The 16,396-nt window shown below is 41.4% G+C and overlaps 1 pseudogene; it reads left to right on the top strand.

Annotated features, from left to right (window-relative positions):
- The first annotated feature begins 588 nt into the window (after positions 1-588).
- Positions 589-16,396, top strand: part of LOC121432334 — a 101,991-nt pseudogene continuing 86,183 nt past the window's right edge.

Below are 16,396 nucleotides of genomic sequence, written 5' to 3'. Positions count from 1 at the left end.
CCCCCCTTGTTTTTCATCCTAGTTAGGAACTTTCCATCGTGACTCACTTCATCATGGCACCTCCTCATAAGGGCTGACCATTGGAGACACTGTGTGAGCATATAGCTGTGGCCTAACAAACTGCAGAAGTCCCTCACTATAAGCAGGGCACTCAGTCCTCAAAGACTACTTTCCCTTTCCCTTTCCCTTACATCTTCATGCAGACTCCCTCACGTTGCCTGATGACTTTTGCCTGCCGCCTCTCTCCGGGATTGTCTAAAGGCTCTCTGGCTTTACGGGAATTCTGGTTGCACTTTGGAGTATGGACTGTTGGACTTCCTCTCCTAGTCTCTCTTCTCAGTTAATCCAGCTGTATGACCACCCGTTAAAGGCCTTTAGGACCATGACCAGTTTCTTAATTCGTGGAAAGACTTTGACCATTTGATTGTGGTTGAATCTCCTTTCCTTTTGGGGATTGGAATGTTCTCGCAAGCTTGACCCTGAAGCTGAGTGTTTGGACCGAGATGTAGTTGTTGCTGCTCACTCCGTGTTTTCTGCCCTCTTTCTTCTTTGCTGCCACTCCTCACGAGCTCCTCCTAGGGTCCCATCATGAATGGTGTCCCTTTCCCAGGGGATGGGACTTTCCCTTCTGTCAGTGCTGCCACTACCCTCTCTCCCAAGTTGGCAAGAGTTCTGTAAATCCCATGCAAGGGCCTCTACCTCGGATCTCGCCTACCGATTTCACTGTATCTACCTGGCCTCCCATCCACAATATTGAGAGCCTAGATCAGAAGCTGCCTTTCCTGGCCGTTTTGCTGAGCTATTCCTGCAGCATGTCGAAGCTGAGGTGACCCAGGCCTTGGGCTCACTCTCCCCAACTGTCTTGGTCCCATTGGGGTGTGGTGTGGAGATTGCACCACCACATGACTTGTCCCTTGACAGCTGCAGGGTGGGCGGGGCCCTGGCTGTGTTGGGCCTATCTCTATCTTGTGAGGACCTAGCCGGCCCCCTTCCTTCTTCAATCTGTTCCTGCTGTACAATGTCCTGAAAGCTGAAACTCAAGAAATACTTCCCTTCCTACCTTTGTTTAGTGGGCTGCTCAGTCAGAAGTACTATATGAGGCATCCCACAGTGACAAGGGGTGGTTGACATTTTCTCCCCAGCTGGGCCTCTGAAGAACACATCAGGCCTCCCGGTCCCAGGTGGAAACAGCAACTCCAACTCTTCTGATGGTGTTGGTACAATTGATAGGGGATTGGCTAGTGATGACACATTCCCTGGAAAGAGATGAACTCAGCATTTTGAGAAGCTGAGGCTGAGTCATTGAGGGGGAACCTTGAACAACACAGCAGGATTGACACAAAGAGAAGAGCTACTCAGTTTTAGGAGGGCTGAAGAAGCTGCCCGTGACCCAGCAGGAGTAGGTTATGGAAGAGAGGTGGCTGAGCTGACCATAGAGGGAGGAGGGCAACCTCTGTGGCAGAAGTGTCACCTACTGCTTTAAAGCGAAATTGAAGGAGGAGGAAGTCTCTTGGAGTTCTTCATACCACTCAAGGCATCCCAGTCCTGACTCAGCATTTCCTGTTCTACTCTCACTGATGCCTGCACAGCCAGAGCCCTAGAGATATCTGACAGGGAGAATACGTTTGTGGTTAAGGTAAAAGGTCCTTCAGAGTACATTCTGAAGACAACCGATGAACTTCATATGAAGACCTAGGTGTCTGACATCCAGGAGTGCCTAAGCCCAGGACTCCATCCTGCTATCAGCTCTCATCCCATGAACCTTCCCCTGGCCCTGTGGACCTCGTTCCTCATAAAGGATAACACAGACAGCCTGGAGTTGCCCTGCCTATATTGTTCAAAGAGTCTGCTCAGCCAGGATCTACTGCTGGGCCCCAGCTAAAGTAATGATTGCCTGTTGCAGGGGGTTTATGACTGGCCATCAGCATCCTTCTCCCTTTGTTCTGCCTCCATTGCTGCGTCCCACTTTGACTAAATGGAATTGCTCCTTCTGGAGTTCTTCCTTCACATTCCCATTGAGAAGGGGCCCCCAGCAGGGACAGTTCAACACCTCTCAATCCTCTACCCTACCCTGAATACTTCAGAAGGAAGCATAGAGTCATTCCTGTTCTGGGGGAGTCAGAGGGTACTGACAGGGATCAGCCCCTCTCACTATATCATTGGTTCCGTGGTATGCTTTCTTGACTCAAGGCTGCCCAGTTAGTGCTGGAAGGAAACACTGGCTCCTATGGTATCTTCCTGGTATGTCAGAGTGAGACAAGACATGGAAAATAGGTCTTCACTTTCAACTTCCAGGGCAGGACCAAGCATCTGAATTTGTCATTGAATGAGGAGGGTCACTCCGAGGTCCAACATCTGTGGTTTTGTTGTAATAGGAGCGGTGGCCTCTTTCCTGGCACCCGGCTGCCCGCATAGCTAGCTTTACCCGAAATAGTTACATGGAAACTGTATTCTTTTAAACACTGCTTGGCCCATTAACTCTAGCCCTTACAGGCTACTTCTCATATCCTGATCAACCCATCTCTAATAATCTGTGTAGCATCAGTCTTAATGGGAAAGATTCCGCATGTCTGACCTGGCAGCTTGCTTCATGGCGTGTGCCCCTGAGAGCTGATCTATGGCATCTGTCTGAGGCGTCTTACCTCACTTCCTCTTCCTCCCAGCATTCTGTTCTGTTTACTCCTCCCACCTATGTTTTAACCTATGAGGCCAAGCAGTTTCTTTATTACTTAACCAATGACCTTCCTCTATCATGGTTCTAGTCCATTTTCTATATGCTTGAACACTTCCGAGTGTATTGGTGTAGAATGTCCTTCTTTCTATGTGTTGCTTTCCTTGGTTGAATAAAGAGACTACCTTAGCTTTTTGATAAGGTAGGCAGGAAAGACAGAACTGGATGCTGGGAAGAAGAGCAGAGTCAGGCAGATGCTCTGGGTAAACAAAAAGTCACGCAATAACCTGTTCCAGCCTCTTTAAGGTCATTGGCTGAAGGAGGTTCTCCATCACCTCCCCCTTGTGTCTAAGTAAGAGAGTTCCAAACTCAGTAAAAAATGATGTACACAAGGAACAGATATCAAGTATAAAATTACAACCCGCATAAACAGTATTAAGCAAGGAATGTATGCTAAGTATTTTAATAAACATTCTGTTATAAGGAGTCTAAGTCTTTCATTGGAAATGGCTTGGCTAAATCATAAGAGGAAGGTAACTATGGCTATCTAGTCTTCAAACTCATTGAAGGCCTGAGAAGGAAGATAATATTACTTGAGTAGGCAGGAAGTGCAATCAAGCAACTTCCAAAATGTGCAGTATATGACAGAGACAACTTGCTACCTGAGCAATCACCCAAAGTCTCATTTGCAATGTTGAAGCAAACAACTTTGGCTAAGGCCTTGAGTAATTGACAGAGCATTTTCAGAGGCAGGAAATTTTTCAGAAACATCTTACCCTGTCTTGGCAAGGTTTGGCAGGTTTTTTTTTTTTTCTTGTATCCTGCTTATCTAGTCTGAACACTATGTACTTCGTCAATGGCAGAGGCATGGGCAGTTCCTTGCCCAAAGCCCAGTTGTGCCAAGAAGAAAATAAACTGCAAGTGGAGTGTCTCTGGTACTCAGTTTCTCTTGGAAATAGATTGGTACTGTCAAGAGCAATTGTTTCTCATGTCAATAGAACCCTAAGTTACTTAAGTGCCATATTCTACAGCTTTTTGAAGTGGTTGAAGATTACCTATCTGTGCAGAATATATTCTCTATGTATCTAAAGAACCTAATTAATCTGACTATAAGTATAGCAAACATGAGTGACTATTGACCTTAAAGACTAAGACTTTATATCAGAATATTAAAAATCTGTAAACTGTGCAGTAAATGGGGACAATAACCTCAAAATGCAAACAATGTATAAGTATCTTGATCAGAGGTAGAAATATATAATACAATATGATAAATGTATCCTAAAAATTGAATCATACAATATATCTTAAACATCTAAGGTTTTGTTTAAATGAATTATTAGAAGGTGTTATCCCAACAGCCAGTCGTGACTGGAAATATCTCCTAACAATCTTTGAAAGTCATTAAGAGCCTACAACCAGTCTCTCCTAATTTGTGCCTTTTGTATTCTAGTTTTCTGCAACCTATTTTGTAACCTAAGTAATTGTCAGAATCTCCTATTTGTATTTTTTCAGGAGCAATTTGTAATGCGCATTTAGGTAAAACTTTCTTTACTTCTTCAAACATTCTTTCTAAAGTATCTGCATTTGAATCAGATAACAAATGCCATCCATGTACTGGTAAATTTTAGACTTAGGAAATTGCTTCTGTATTATTTCCAATGGCTGACTTACAAAGTATTGGCATGAGATGGGGCTATTGAGCATTCCCTTTTGGAGAACAGTCCACTGTTATCTCCTAGTAGACTGAGAATTATTATAAGTAGGCACTGTGAAGGCAAATTTTTCTTTGTCCTTTTCTTTTAAAGGTATAGTGAAGAAACAATCTTTAAATCAATAACTATGAGAGGCCATCCTTTTGGTAATAGAGAAGGCAGAGGAATTCCAGATTGTAGAGAGCCCATAGATTGAATAACCTTGGCAAGAGCTCTTAGATCTATCACTATCCTCTATTTTCCAGATTTCTTTTAAACAACAAATACAGGTGAACTCCAATGGCTGCTAGATTCTTCAATATGCTGAGTATCTATTTGCACCTGTACCAGCTGTTCTAAAATCTGCAGTTTCTCTTCTGTTAAAGACTCTTGTTTAACCCATATTGGTTTCTCAGTTAACCATTTTAAAGGCAGGGCCTTTAGTATCTCTAAAAGTTTGCTAGTTACTTTGTGTTCTTTTACAGCCTGAATGGCTGGTTACTGTTGTTTATAATACCTTATAATATCTTCCCCCAAAACATAAGTTTTTGGGACTGTAGGAATGTTAATCTGGATATTCCATTGCAGTAATAGGTCAGAACCCGATAAATTCAATTCAATATTAGCTAATATAAGCCTTTCTCTTTATCCTTCTGGCCCCATGCAGTCAACCCATCTCATGGTTTGTTTCACTTGAGGATCAGAGTTAATGTCCCTTGCCAAGACTTCTTGGGAAGTCTCAAGTGCTTTTGGTTTTCCCCGTTCTTCTAAAATTTTTGCCTCTTTTCTCCAGTAACTCCTCCAAAGCAGTTGAAATTTGTCTTTTGGGACCAAAGAGATTAATTGAAGCCAATTCTGCAGGGTAGCTTTATTGCCTAAGGCCCAGATGTTCACCATTTCCCTAACAAAAGGTGAATGTAATCCATAAGCCACTACTGCTTGTATAGTTTCTTTTAGATCACTAATATGTATAGGTTCCCATGTATATTCTTTGACTACCTAGGTTACTTAGTGAGAGATGGTCTTTCTGAGGAGATCACTGGATAGACTGTTTTAACTCTATGTAAGTAATCCTAGAGTTTGGCACATACTGATGAAGCTAAATAATGTCCTTGTACCTTCTGTCCCTGATCATGAATTATGATATATTCCTCAATCTTTAAAAATCTTTTTACTACTACCTTTGGTAAAGTCTGTATCTTCTGTCTGATGTTCTATTCTAATACCCTCACTGAGGATTCCAAAGTATGAAATATGTCCAGTGAAGATAATGTCTCATCCTCTGACATAATTGATGACTTACATATTACCACCCTGAATACCCGATCTGTAAATCTATCAACTATTTGATAGATTCTGATTATTAAATTCAACAGCATGGATTCTCTCAGACAATTTCTCAGCACCCTCCATCATTGACTGGATTTTGTCCACCAAATTGGTTGTATTCTTCTCCACAATGCTGATTTTCCCCTTTAGCTGGTCATTATTAGTCTATAAAGACTATCATTTCTAAAAGTGTCTCACTCTTGGCTCTATTATCAAACTGTTTTTAATGAGATAATATGAAAAACAAAGGTAAACCCTAGAATCAAATAAAGGGATGTAGGAGCAAAATCACATAAGCCTTACAAACATCCATAGCATAAGTAAAAAAGCCATTAAATTCTTGGATTATTAAATTATCGATCATCGCTGTAGTTTTATAAATCTCACCTGTCATAAGGTGATTATAATAAATTGGAGTAGGTTCAATAACCATTATGGGCCAGCAGGTGTAACAGTTGTAGCCACATGGCTGGAAGATGCAAGCCAAGGAGAGTCCTGAACTTGTTTTTGTGTGTTCGATACTGAAAACATTCTTTTTATTTTTAATAATTTTTTTTTATTAAGAAAAGAAGAAAAAAAACATAAACAAAAAACAAGTTTCCACCTCCTCCCAGCCTCCCATTTCCCTCCCCCTCCTCCCACCCTTCTCCCCCTCCTCCCAGCCTTCTACCCCTCCCCCCACTCCTCTCCCCCTCCCGCTCGAGTCCACAGAGCAGTCCAGGTTGCCTGCCCGGTGGTAAGTCCTAGGTCCTCCCCCCTCCGTCCATATCTAGGAAGGTGAACATCCAAACTGGCTAGGCTTCCACAAAGCCAGCACATTAAGTAGGATCAAAACCCCGTGCCATTGTCCTTGGCGTCTCATCAGCCCTCATTGTTCGCCATGTTCAGAGAGTCCGGATTTATCCCATGCTTTTTCGGTCACAGTCCAGCTGGCCTTGGTGAGCTCCCAGTAGATCAGCTCCACTGTCTCAGTGGGTGGGTGCACCCCTCGTGGTCCCGACTTCTTTGCTCATGTTCTCCCTCCTTCTGCTCCTCATTGGGACCTTGGGAGCTCAGTCCAGTGCTCCAGTGTGGGTCTCTGTCTCTGTCTCCATCCATCACCAGATAAAGGTTCTATGATGATATGCAAGATATTCGTCAGTATTGCTCTCGGATAGGGTCATTTCAGGTTCCCAATCCTCAGCTACCCAAGGAACTAACTGGGAACCTCATGTTGGGCACTTGGGAGCCCCTCTAGGGTCAAATCTCTTGCTCATCCTAAAGTGGTTCCCTTAACTAAGAATTGTGGTTCCGTGCTCCCCTATCCACCTTTCCTTTATCCCAATTCTCCTGATTCCCCAAATCCCCCCTCCTTCCCTTCTACCTTTTCTCTCCCCATCTCCCCTTACCCCCATCCCACCCCACCCCCAAGATCCTAATTTTCTCCCCGGCAATTGGGTCTACTTCCCTTAGCCAAGAGGATAACTATATGTTTTTCCTTGGGTTCACCTTCTTACTTAGCTTCTTTAGGTTCACCTATTGTAGACTCCGTGGCCCTAATTTATGGGTAGAAACCAATTATGAGCGAGTACATCCCATGTTCATCTTTTTGGGTCTGGGACACCTCACTCAGGATAGTGTTTTCTATTTCCATCCATTTGCCTGCAAAATTCGAGAAGTCATTGTTTTTTACCGCAGCATAGTACTCTAGCGTGTATATATTCCATACTTTCTTCATCCATTCTTCCATTGAAGGGCATCTAGGTTGTTTCCAGGTTTTGGCTATTACAAATAATACTGCTATGAACATAGTTGAACAAATGCTTTTGTCATATGATAGAGCATCTCTTGGGTATATTCCCAGGAGTGGTATTGCTGGGTCCAGGGGTAAGTTGATCCCGAATTTCCTGAGAAACCGAAACACTGACTTCCACAGTGGTTGCACAAGATGGCATTCCCACCAGCAATGGATGAGGGTACCCGTTCCTCCACAGCCTCTCCAGCAAAGGTTATCCTTGGTGTTTTTGACTTTAGCCATTCTCACAGGTGTAAGATGATATCTCAAAGTTGTTTTGATTTGCATTTCCCTGATTGCTAAGGAAGTTGAGCACGACTTTAAGTGTCTTTTGGCCATTTGAACTTCCTCTGCTGAGAATTCTCTGTTCAGTTCAGTGCCCCATTTTTTAATTGGGTTAATTAGCATTTTAAAGTCTAGTTTTTTGAGTTCTTTATATATTTTGGAGATCAGACCTTTGTCTGTTGTGGGGTTGGTGAAGATCTTCTCCCAATCAGTAGGTTGCCTTTGTGTCTTATTGACTATGTCCTTTGCTTTACAGAAGCTTCTCAGTTTAAGTAGGTCCCATTTATTCAATGTTGCCTTTAATGTCTGTGCTTCTGGGGTTATACATAGGAAGCGATCTCCTGTGCCCAGCTCCTGTAGGGTACTTCCCACTTTCTCTTCTATCAGGTTCAGTGTGTTCGGGCTGATATCGAGGTGTTTAATCCATTTGGACTTGAGTTTTGTGCACGGTGATAGATAAGGGTCTATTTTCATTCTTCTACAAGATGACATCCAGTTGTGCCAGCACCATTTGTTGAAGATGCTTTCTTTCTTCCATTGTATACTTTTAGCTCCTTTATCGAAAATCAGGTGTTCATAGGTTTGTGGGATAAAATCCGGGTCTTCTATACGATTCCATTGGTCGACTTCTCTGTTTTTATGCCAGTACCACACTGTTTTCATTACTGTAGCTCTGTAATAGAGTTTGAAGTCAGGGATGGTAATGCCTCCAGAAGATCCTTTATTGTATAGGATTGTTTTGGCTATCCTGGGTTTTTTGTTTTTCCATATAAAGTTGATTATTGTTTTCTCCAGATCTGTGAAGAATTTTGATGGGATCTTGATGAGGATTGCATTGAATCTATAAATAGCCTTTGGTAGAATTGCCATTTTTACTATGTTGATCCTCCCAATCCAAGAGCAAGGGAGGTCCATCCATTTTTTGGTATCCTCTTCAATTTCTTTCTTCAATGCCTTAAAGTTCTTGTCAAATAGATCTTTCACTTCCTTGGTTAGATGTACCCCAAGATATTTTGTGCTGTTTTTGGCTATTGTGAATGGTGAAGCTTCTCTGATTTCCCTCTCTGCTTCCATATCCTTTGTGTATAAGAGGGTGACTGATTTTTTGGAGTTGATCTTGTATCCTGCCACATTACTAAAGCTGTTTATCAGTTGTAGGAGTTCTTTGGTGGAGTTTTTGGGGTCGCTTATGTACACTATCATATCATCTGCAAATAACGAAAGTTTAACTTCTTCCTTTCCAATTCGAATCCCCTTGATTCCATTATGTTGTCTTATTGCTATTGCTAGAACTTCAAGCACTATATTGAAGAGGTATGGGGAGAGTGGACAGCCTTGTCGTGTTCCTGAGTTAAGTGGGATGGCTTTGAGTTTCTCTCCGTTTAATTTGATGTTAGCTGTCGGCTTGCTGTATATAGCTTTTATTATATTTAGGTATGACCTTTGTATCCCTAATCTCTCCAAGACTTTTAACATAAATGGATGTTGAATTTTGTCAAATGCTTTTTCAGCATCTAATGAAATGATCATATGGTTTTTTTCTTTCAGTTTATTTATATGCTGGATTACATTGATAGATTTTCGTATGTTGAACCAGCCCTGCATCTCAGGAATGAAGCCTACTTGATCATAATGGATAATTTTTCGGATGTGTTCTTGGATTCGATTTGCCAGTATTTTGTTGAGGATTTTTGCGTCGATATTCATGAGTGAGATTGGCCTGTAGTTCTCTTTCCTGGTTGAGTCTTTGAGTGGTTTTGGTACCAGAGTAATTGTGGCTTCATAAAAGGAGTTTGGTAATGACCCTTCTGTTTCTATATTGTGGAATACATTAAGGAGTATAGGTATTAGATCTTCTTGGAAGATCTGGTAGAATTCCGCATTGAAACCATCTGGTCCTGGGCTTTTTTTGGTAGGGAGGTTTTTGATAACCTCTTCTAATTCTTCGCGACTAACAGGTCTATTTAGATTGTTCACCAGGTCCTGATTTAACTTTGGTATATGATATTTATCTAAAAAAGTATCCATTTCCTTTACATTTTCCAATTTTGTGGCATATAGGCTTTTGTAGTAAGATCTAATGATTCTCTGAATTTCCTCTGTGTCTGTGGTTATGTCCCCCTTTTCATTTCTGATCTTATTAATTTGCAAATTTTCTCTCTGCCGTTTGATTAGCTTGGATAGTGGTTTGTCAATCTTGTTGATTTTTTCCAGGAACCAGCTTTTTGTTTCATTGATTTTTTGTATTGTTTTCTGTGTTTCTATTTTGTTGATTTCAGCCCTCATTTTGATTATTTCCAGTCTTCTACTCCTCCTAGGTGAGTCTTCTTCTTTTTTTTCTAGAGCTTTCAGGTGGGCTGTTAAGTCTCCAATGTGAGCTTTCTCTGTTTTCTTTAAGTGGGCACTTAGTGCTATGAACTTTCCTCTTAGGACTGCTTTCATAGTGTCCCATAAGTTTGAGTATGTTGTTTCTTTATTTTCATTGAATTCCAGGAAGACTTTAATTTCTTTCTTTATTTCTTCCTTAATCCAGCTATGGTTCAATAGTTGACTGTTCAGTTTCCATGACTTTGTATGCTTTCTGGGGGTAGCATTATTGTTGAATTCTAACTTTAATCCATGGTGATCTGATAAGACACAGGTGGTTACTAATATTTTTTTGTAACTGTGGATGTTTGCTTTGTTACCGACTATGTGGTCGATTTTCGAGAAGGTTCCATGAGCTGCAGAGAAGAAGGTATATTCTTTCCTATTTGGATGGAATGTTCTATAGATGTCTGTTAAGTCCATTTGATTCATTACCTCCACTAATTCTCTTATTTCTCTGTTAGGTTCCTGTCTGATTGACCTGTCCATTGGTGAGAGAGGAGTGTTGAAGTCTCCTACTATTAGTGTGTGCGGTTTGATGGCTGCCTTGAATTTTAGCAATGTTTCTTTTATGTACGTGGGTGCTTTTATATTAGGGGCATAGATGTTCAGGATTGAGACTTCATCCTGATGAACTGTTCCTGTTATGAGTATAAAATGCCCCTCTCCATCTCTTCTGATTGATTTAAGTTTAAAGTCAACTTTGTTAGAGATTAGTATGGCCACACCTGCCTGTTTCTTAGGTCCATTTGCTTGATAGGCCTTTTCCCAGCCCTTTACTCTGAGTAGGTGCCTGTCTTTGTGGTTGAGGTGTGTTTCTTGTAAACAGCAGAATGTTGGATCCTGTTTTCTTATCCAATCTCTTAGCCTGTGCCTTTTTATAGGTGAGTTGAGTCCATTGACATTAAGTGATATTAATGACCAGTGGTTGTTAACTCCGGTCATTTTTTTTTAGTCATAGAGTTTGTGTGTTTCCCTTCTTTGTTTTGTGTTGGTGAAGGGTCTCTAGATGTCTGAGTTATTGTGGTCATTGTTGGACTCCTTGGTTAGTGATTTTCCTTCAATTACTTTCTGTAAGGCTGGATTTGTGGCTGCGTATTGTTTAAATTTGTTTTTATCCTGGAAAATTTTATTTTCTCCATTTATAGTGAATGAAAGCTTGGCTGGGTATAGTAATCTGGGCTTGCACCCATGGTCTCTCAGTTTCTGCAGTACATCTATCCAGGACCTTCTGGCTTTCATGGTTTCCATGGAGAAGTCAGGTGTAAGTCTGATAGGTTTACCTTTATAAGTAATTTGGCCTTTTTCCTTTGCAGCTCTTAATATTCTTTCCTTATTCTGTATGCTTTGTGTTTTGATAATTATATGGCGAGGGGATGTTTTTTTTTGATCCAGCCTATTCGGTGTTCTGTATGCTTCTTGCACCTTCATAGGAAAATCTTTCCTTAGGTTGGGAAAGTTTTCTTCTATAATTTTATTAAATAGATTTTCTGGACCATTGAGCTGCCCTTCTTCTCCTTCTTCTACTCCTATTATTCTTAGGTTTGGTCTTTTTATTGTGTCCCATATTTCCTGAATGTTTTGTGATGAGAGTTTGTTGGACTTGCTGTTTTCTTTGATCAGTGTGTTTATTTTCTCTATGGTATCTTCAGAATCCGAGAGTCTTTCTTCTATCTCTTGTATTCTGCTGGTTATGCTTGTTTCTGTAGTCTCTATTCGTTTACCTAGATTTTCCATGTCCAGACGGCCCTCTGTTTGTGTTTTCTTCTTTGCCTCCATTTCAGTTTTCAGGTCTTGAACTGTTTCCATTATCTGTTTGATTGTTTTTCCTTGGTTTTCTAGGGTATCATTCACTGATTTATTCAATTCTTCAAACTTTCTGTTATATTTCTCATCCATTTCTATAAGGGCGTTTTTTACATGCTGTTTAAGGGTGTCAATCACTTTCATGAAGTCAATCTTTTCTCCTTCCTCTTGATTAAGGGGTTCTTGTCCTCCCGTTGTGAGGTCGCTTGTTTCTGGTAGCTTCATGTTGCTTTTCAGCTTGTTGGGCGAATTCTTGCCTTGACGTCGGCCCATCTCTTCTTCCAAATGCTCCCTATGGATCTTCTTTTACCGGATTAGGTCTCCTTGCCTACCAAACGCTGTCTCTCCCCAATGTTGGCTCTCCCAATGCTGGGTCTCCTGGCGCCGAAAGATCAGGCCTCCGTGCTGGTTGGGCAGCTCGCAGACAAAGCGCCTACCCCGCTTGGTGCAGGCAGGCCACAGAAACAAAGGAACTGCTGCCCGCCCGGGAGCCCCGGATACTCGGACCCAGCGCCCAGATAGGCTGGGCTGGGCGATGCCACGCGCCTAAAGAGGGCAGTGGGGGCGAAGTGGGGAGGACTCTGGATGGAAGCTGGGTGGGCCAGGAAGAAAGAGGCAGCACCCGGGGAGTAAAGGCCCTGCAGAGAGCCCAAGCAGGACAGGGGGCCAAGAAACCCCCGAGCTCCCCGTCCCAGGCTGGCGCCGTGGGCCAGAAACTCACTCTAATGCTGGGTCTCCTGGCGCCGAAAAGCTGAAAACATTCTTTATTTAACACATTAAGAGTGTTTATTAAAGTGATCAAAGGGATTCTGAGAGTTGGTGACCAGGATAAAAAGAAAACCCTGAACCTTCTGTTGGTGCAAGTCTCAGAATATGCAGGCTGTAGGGATTCCTGGCTGGAGAAGCAGTGGTATATGGAAGGTCGCACTGATTTCCAGTGGTTCACAGGGCCTGGCAGCAGCTCTAGATCTTGGGCCATCTGCTGGAAATAAGGTAGGGATAATCAGCACTCAATGCTCCACATGCCTGTCACGGGGGCCCTGAAAGAAGGGTGGACTGGTTCCCATGACCCATGATGAAATGCCAGATGTTACTTAAAAGGGGGGGTGAGGACTCACGTTGAAAAATCCCAAACTAACTCCAAAAGATTCCAGTTATTATCCTTTATTGTAAGTGGAAAACTCACAGAACAGGAAATGAAAAATCCAGCCTCAAGGTGTGTAACATGGGAACAAGAGAGACAGAGAGCTAGGTGGGCTGGTAGTTTTCTCTGGGTACCCAAAAGGTCATGCCCTAAATGGATCCATCCTCTTAAAGGTTGAAGGATGTTTTCTATCAATGATGTGCCTTGGTTTACACTCGTTAAAATGAACAGGTTCTTATCCCCTAGGCAGATCTCCTCAATTTCAGTAGCATAGTAGCTGTCATTTAATAAGATAGATTGCCACAATACTTTTGTTCTCTTTGTCAAGGATACTTAAACAGCAGTAGAACCAAACTTGATAGAGACTTTGGTGTCTTTGTGAGTTAGCTTGAGAGCACTGTGGAACACATTTAGGTCCTTTTCCAGAGTCAAGGTTGTAACAGAGAGTTTCTCTTGCTCATGCTCTATGTTCTCAGCTACCTTCCTGGCAAAGTCTATAAAAATAAGCTGTTTGCTGCCCTTCAGGCCAGTCAGCAACTGCTTGTGGTACTTGGTGTAATTCCTGACCCTGGAGTTACAGTTATATATATAAACTGCAGAAACATTGTCATAATAAAAGACAGGGAAAACAACAAACCATGGAGAGAGGAAGTCTGTTTTAAAGCAATTGCTAGGTCCAGTATAGGCAAGCTGGATAATCATTTCCCTCAGGACAGACAACTTTCTGCCCTCTGTCTTTTAAAATTAAAGATAAAAAAAAAATGCCATACCAATAAAAAAATGCCATCTGCCCAGCCACTATAGTCTTACAGATGCCAATAAAACTAATTTTGGATTAATAATAGAAGTTATCACAAAGGAAAGTCCTATATTCATCCAAGTTCTGGATCAGTACAACCAGGAGAGTTATTGGCAGTCCTTAAGGTATTGGAAATGACCCAGTCAGAACCTATGTAACAGACATGAGTTGAGTCATTAAATTTGTCTACCACATTCTTTGGCCAAGTATGGGATCACATAAAATCCTTACTAGACCCCTCTAAACTTTTTGCATGGTGTTTTATGGGAGGGGTGGTAGTGGCTGTAATATTTCTACTTAAATGGCTCCTACAGCTAATATCCTGACAACAGCAGGTAAACCAGGCATCATTCTAGGTGTTAATGGCTATGGAGAGTACTAGACCAAAACCTCCAAGGGAGGTGGTCCATGCTTGTCTAATGCAAATACAGAAGGCCATTTAAAACCCTAGTTCTCCTGAAAGTGTCCTCTTGCTTCTGGATTTTTGGGACCTTCTGGAGACCCACTCCTTTGAGGACTGGTAATCAAAGATTGGTAGGAGCCCTTCCAGTAGGCCAACCTAAGACAGGCACAGCCCTAAATTCTGGGAGGGTCCTCGAGGTGGGGCTATAAAAATTCATAACTCCCACTAGGTCTCCCAATAAAAATAAAATAGAAAGGGTGAGATAAGGCAGGGCAATAGCCCAAGCACAAGCAAGTTCATGCAAACTCACAATGATTAAGCAAAATTGGCCAAGACAACCTGTCAGCAGACCAAAAGCACAGTAACTAATGACACCTACTTCTAGCCAATCACAACATACCAGCAGTGGTCAGTTTCAAAAGGACAAACCAGAAACATTCCTGTGGCAGCTTAATTTCCCTAACCCCATAAAAACCCCCAACCTTTTTACAATAAAGAGCTTCCATATTGGAATCTCTTGAGGTCTGTACCATTGCTTCCATATCTTCTCACCCTGTTTACCCTGGGAAACAAGGATCACACAACAGGCAAACAAAAAGCCCACAAAACTACAATGTGTGTGTGTGTGTGTGGTGAAATCACTTGAAAAGTAGAATAGAGCTTTGCTCTTGCCAAGGAAAACAACAGTAAGATGAGGTGAGCTTACACATATCTTACATCTGTGCAGTATATATAGACAACCACATAGAAGATCATATATAAGATGAGAATCTTTCACGTTACCATTTTGTCACAATACTTTGCAAAAATAGAATACTATAAATATAATACACAATTTTTATTCTATAGTCCTTTGTAGATTTTAAGAGTTGAATATAGGAGAAAAGAAAAATATCACAATAAAAACATAATATCCAGAGTAGATACGTCTCAGTACAGTTTAGAAATATACAGGCCTTAATACTTTAGAACACTTCTCTTGTGATCTTACACCAGTTCAGTTCTTCGAACTCCTGGCTTGTGATTCTAAAACTGGTTGTAGAATATGCTGGACATAAAACATTTAAAGACAGGGAGGCTTGAGATAGCATAAGTCTTGTTACTGTTTTCCTGATGGACTATAACATCTTGAATCAGAAAAAAAAAATCACCGATACAGCTCGGGAAGGAGAACTTTAAAGTGGGTCTCAGTGGATTATATTGCCTTTGAGGTACATAACTCAGGACAGGATGACTCTTGATTTCCAAAGCTGAGATATAAGTGAAGGTTCATTCACCCTGAAAATATCCTTGACTCTGTGGCAAATGGTTCCATAGAGTCCTGGGCTTCTGCTATCTGTTGGTATCAAGATCTGTAAGTAATGAATCTGCTCAATGGAGTGTGCTGTGTGCAAGCATATCTCATCTCACCAAAACCCAAATAAGTGTGTAAGAAATGTAAAGGTAAACTGTTTTACATGTAAGATACTAGTAAAAAGAAAAGTAATATTCTAGCTTACTTGTTTTAATAGCAGCAATGTATTAAAATCAAATATTTATTTTAAAAATACACTATAAACCACATAGTTTAGAACTTAATGAACTTCAAATGTACATATTGATATTTTCACAAAGGTAGAAAATAATATCAAGCTCACAATCTTTCGGTATTTTTTTAATCCTTTTCTCTACAGAATTATTTACTTTCTTGTGCTTTAAAACCATCCAAACTAGTTTTGTCTAGATTTTCAATGCATGTGAGTGGAATAATTCAATTTGGCCTCTTGCAGTATCTTTTTTTTTTCAAGATAGAATTTTATTGAAGATTCATATTTGTCATGATTTCAAAATTTAAATACCTTTAAAATACACAATTTATTTGGTTCTATGACCTGAGATATCTATCTTGTTCTTTTTTTTTCTTTTTTTATTGAGAAAAGGAAAAAAAAAAACAAGTTTCCACCTCCTCCCAGCCTCCCATTTCCCTCCCCCTCCTCCCACCCTACGCCCCCTCCTCCCACCCTTCTCCCCCTCCCCCCACTCCTTTCCCCCTCCCTCTCCAGTCCAAAGAGCAGTTAGGGTTTTCTGCCCTGTGGTAAGACCTAGGACCTCCCACATCCGTCCATATCTAGGAAGGTGAACATC

Source organism: Microtus oregoni, unplaced genomic scaffold (assembly GCF_018167655.1).
Source record: "Microtus oregoni isolate MIOR12 unplaced genomic scaffold, Mior012 000034F_ref0000314, whole genome shotgun sequence".
Lineage (NCBI taxonomy): Eukaryota > Metazoa > Chordata > Mammalia > Rodentia > Cricetidae > Microtus > Microtus oregoni.
The sequence above is the reverse complement of the archived record's forward strand: the minus strand, read 5'-3'. Positions and strand labels throughout refer to the sequence as shown.